The sequence below is a fragment of the Lupinus angustifolius genome, chromosome LG12, assembly GCF_001865875.1.
Source record: "Lupinus angustifolius cultivar Tanjil chromosome LG12, LupAngTanjil_v1.0, whole genome shotgun sequence".
Lineage (NCBI taxonomy): Eukaryota > Viridiplantae > Streptophyta > Magnoliopsida > Fabales > Fabaceae > Lupinus > Lupinus angustifolius.
In genome coordinates, this window is record NC_032020.1 from 6,841,464 (window position 1) to 6,846,838 (window position 5,375).

The window sequence follows — 5,375 nt, forward strand, 5'->3', positions numbered from 1 at the left end:
AAAATAGTAAAGTGTTATCAATAAATTTATTTTTTGAAAACACCTTTTAATATACAAAAGTGATGAAACTAACTTACTAACTTTTATTTATTGTTATTTACTTTCCGCAATTTATTTATTCTTTAATACCAACCTTCCTCAAGGAAGAAGTTTGCTTTGTTAATAAAATGAACCCAAAGGGAGTAAATAAATAAAGGTCACTTAAATTTATTATACTTTTGTTCTTTATTTATTTATTTATTTCTAACAACTAACTATTCATCACTTTTGTACATTAGAATACCATTAAACCGGTGTTGGAATTTTTTCCACAAAATCGAGATGGTATTCAAAGGTATTTAATAATTATGTAATAAGGGATTGCTTCGATACCATTGTACCAGTGTTAGAATTTATTCTAACAAAGTCGAGATGGGGCACATAAGGAATAAATCATTGACATGATTATTAAGAAGTAAGTTGTAATTGGAATATTCTTGAAATCATTATACCGCGTTGGAATTTATTTCAACAAAGCCGAGATGACGAACAAAGAATAAAACCGACTTCACTTACTTAATAAAATAAAAAAGAACACACTAAAAATGAGAGTAATAACCTTTCAACAAATTGACATCTTGCTAAGGAACGATTTGTTGAGAGGGAAAAAATAAAACCCCTCTCAAATGAATTCTTTCAACAATGACTTTGATTCAGAAGATGAATAAGGATGGCAAGATCAAAATCAAGATTGGGATGAAGCTTCTTTCTCCAATGAAGAAGTTGATGATGTGGACAAGTAATCAGATTTGTTGACTATAAGGCGACATAATCCCCTCAGATATTGTGAAAGTACTGTAGGGGAAAAGGTTGATGTTGACTCATCCTCCAACTTTGGTGTTGATGCCTCAGACATGTCAGAAGCTTTGGTAGGAAGGGTAGTTGAGAGTAGCAAATCCAGTCTCTTTGATTCGTAAAAGCAACTTGGCTCCTAATCATTTCAGTGATTCAAAGCTCATAGAAGATTTGAATCCTCTATCTTGGCAAAAGAGAGAGAAGTGGGGGAAAATATAGAATGACGATAGCAGCAAGAAAGGGAAAGTAGTATTGTGGGGTCATTACGTCAGAATTAATATTTAACAACGTCCATCCAACAACGCTTGTGTGTTGAACGCTGTGTAATATAAGGCAAAAAGGAATCAGCAACGCTTAGTGAAGTAAGTGTTGCTAAATGTGATAGGTGAATTTACATTCAACGGTGCTTGGTTCAGTGAGTGTTGTTGAATGTATGAGTCAAAGATTTAACAGCGTTCAATGACGCGAGCTTTGTTGTTTCTCACATATTTAATAGAGCTGGCTTCAGTGAGTGTTGTTAAAAGTCATATATTCACACATTTAATATCGCTTGCTTCAATGAGTGATGTTAAAAGTCATACATTCACATATTTAACAATGTTTGCTTCAATGAGCGTTTTTAAAAGTCACACATTCAACAACACTTGTTTAGTGAGTGTTGTTAAAAGTTGCAGATTCAACAACACTTGCTTTAGTGAGTGCTATTAAAAGTCATACATTCAACAACGCTAGATTCAGTGACTGTTGTTAAAAGTCATACATTCAAACAACGATTATTTTAGTGAGCGTGAATATTTGCATATTTAAAAATAAAACCTCATACATAATAATACACATATCATTCAATTTTCTATTTCGCTTATAATTATTATTCTTCTTCTCCATGAGTTACCGTTTTTTCTCTTTTATTTTTAGTTTCACTCTTCAAGCAAGTTATTAGTTTTTTTTTCTCTCTTTAAGCATAAGGTGAATCGTTGTCTTATTTTACCTTATTTATTTATCTTTGATTCACTGTTGCTGCTTGTATTTACATATATATGTTCACTTCTTATTTTCGAAATATGTTAAGGTTGTATCTAGGTGGAGTCGTTGGTGATTTATCAAACTTGCAATCCCTGTATGTATTTCTTATATTTGGTTATTATTTTTTCATCCTTATTTTATGTGTAAATTTTGATTTGGTTCATATTATATTGAATTTGAACTATGTCTTTTTGTCATTGACAAGAAATCCTTTTATTTCTTTAGTTAAGGGAGACAAGAAATTCATTAGTTAGGAGTCTACATCTTCACCACATTCGTATCTTTCATTAGAGCATATAATCTTCTAGGTTAATAGATTTCAACTAAGATAAACAAGTTGAGCAATGGTTTATGATTTGGGTTTTCAAATGATGTTTCTATTGTCAAATCTTTTTGTAAATTTGGTGGAATTGGGCATGTTTATCATGTGTTTGATAGAATGTCTAAGAGAAGGTGTTGCCTTATTTAGAAAGTAGACATTTAATAATAGAGTGATGTTAAATGTTTACTTTCTACAGTGCCTTCAAAAGCACTATTGAATCTAACCATATATTCTATTATGCTCACATAGACAATGTCTGATTCTACCGATGGGGAATTACAATGTTCTAGAGGAAGATGGGTCATATGACTTTGATTTGGAAGATGAAGAGGGATGGTTTGATTAAAACCAAGATCAGGGTGAAGCTTCCTTCTCCAATGAATAAGTTGATGATGTGGAAAAGCAAGCAAACCCCTTAACTATAAGGTGAAATAATCCCCTCAGATGTTGTGAAAGTATTGTAGGGAAAAAGGTTGATGTTGACTCATCTCCAACTTTGGTGTTGATGGCTCAGACAAGTCAGAAGCTTTGGAAGGAATGAGAGCTGAGAGTTGCAAATTCAGCCTATGCAGTTCCCGAAAGCAATTTGGTTCCTAATCATTTCAGTGATTCAAAGCTCATAGAAGATCTGAATCCTCTATCTTTGCAAAAGAGAGAGAAGTGTGGGAAAATATGAATGACGGTAGAGATGGGAAAGACAAAGAAGTAGTATTGTGAAGTGAAGGGGAAGTATGGGATAAAGTTAGGTCTTCTTCTATCCTAACCATGTCTAACATAACTAGTAAAACAAGAGGTAAATCGAAGGGGAAAATCTAAAGGCTTGGGTTTGGTCCTATTTAAATCCCTTTCAAGTCCATTTTTTGGTATCTCCATCAGCAAAAACAAAAAAAAAAGGAAATTGAAACCTAGTTTTTATCCTTCCAAATTTCTAGGTGACATAAAGGGTAAGTAAGTGATAAGGGATGAGAGGAAATTAGGGAAAAAATTAATGTATAAGCCGTGTTCTTGCTTCTTCTAATCCCATCTCATCTTAATTAAATACATTAAAAAAGTTGTCAACAAGGTTAGGAGGCAAAGGGGTAAGGCGGTACCGTTTAAAATGAACGAATAATGTGTTAATACTTTCTTATTCCATAACCGACTTTCAAATATGAATATAAAAAATCGAAACCACAATATAATCCAAGATTTGGACTAAAATATTTTCCAACAATTTTTACCATAAAAATATAGTGGCGACTCTGAAAAAGTCACACAGCCGAAATACGATCGCTAGAGTTTTTTTTTTTGTTTTACATTTTAAAACTTTAATCAAAACTATTTTCCCGACGTTAGTAAAACATATTTTAGATGGGTTCATACTTTGACAGTAATTTTATACAAATAAGTTATTTTATTTTTTACATTTATATTTATAAATATTTAAATTTATTCATTATCAAGACTAATTTGTCATGATAATGAACGCAAGAATAATATTTCTCAAAAATGAAGGATGGAGGAGTATTTCTTGACATTAAATGTGATGTGAGATTGGTCACCTGTATATTATAGAGGTGTCGAGTCAATTTTAATGAAAGAAAGTTTTAGACAAGGTCGTATTTTTATAATGATTTTAATAATTTCTTACCATATTTTATTAGAGTTATTTTGTTCTAATTTTAAATTTGAGATGTAGAAATATTTGAATTTATTTAATTCAACACAAACAAGTGATATAATGAGATGGAAACATTTTTTAGAATGAAAAAGAGAAGACAATTATTTTCAGAATAAATACGGTGCAATATTTAAATCTCGTATTTATTATTTAGGTGTTGATTGACATTTATATATGCAATTTTACTTGATTAATAAAACTGAATTTTTTTTATAAACAATATTGAATTTTAAGCACGTGTTACTTTAGTTTTAATACATTTAATACTTATTGAAATAAGATTGATTAAAATAAGTAAATTTCCTTATTTAATTTAAAAAGTAAATCACATATACACTTCCTAAGTTTTAATGAAATTATACAAATTATCTCACATATTTTTTAACCTACATAAATCACCCATAATTATATAGATATATTATACTCACTACCCATGAATAGAGGTAATTATAAATTCTTAAACAAAAAAGTGATAAGTGTGAGGAAGTTAAAAAAATTGTGATATTTTGTTACGACAAGTCCAAACAGTATAAGATTCAATTTCTTTCATTAATTTTTGTTGAAATCACTCTTATACTATATTATAACGAACAAAAAATAATAAAGAGATATTGACTCTTATATAATTTAGATTGGTCTCTATAAAATATGATATTTGATTAACATAATTACACTTATCACTCTTATTTGTTTAAGGATTTATGCAATCTCTCCTTCAAGGTAGTCAGTGCAATATATGTATATAATTAGAGATAATTTATGTATATTTAAAAATGGAATAATAATTTGTATAATTTCACTAAAATTCGGATCTGAATGTAATTTACTTTAATTTAAAACATTAAGTAGGTCATTTAATATTTCTTTTTCTATGCTATCAATTTTATTGATTTCATTGTTCTTACCTTAATCATGTGTTCTTTTTTTATGACATTTAATATTTTTCATATAGGATTTATCCTAATTAATAAATCTTTTGTATTTAAATTAAATTATTAAATATGTCATCAAATATTTTTATTTACTAACAAGGTGTTGATCTAATGATGTTAAGGCACCGTTAGATTATCACGATGACTAAAAAGGTCAAGGGTTCGGTTCTAATAGCGACACTTATTGATAGAGATAATCACACACCACAAAAATGATTAGTTCCTTACCCAAAAGGGTGAGAAAATACCCTTAGTAGTAGGAAAAAAATATTTTTTTATTTGATATTATCAACATATTAATCTCAATGATACTAAAAGAAAGTTTTAGATGAATTTATATTTTAATATTATTTGTGGTCCTTTATTATTGGTACTAAAATAAAGTTTTGGTCTTTTTTATTGGATAATTTTCAAAATGTTATGCACATTATTCGCTTTTGTGATCAAAATATCAATAAAGTAATTGATTTGAAAGATAATTGCGTGAAAACTAGATTTTTTAAAAATTACGTATAATTAATTAGAAAAATAATAATATTAACCACTTTCATCACTTAGCCTAAAACTGTCCCCAAAAAAATGTTATAAGTAGAGGTTGTGATAA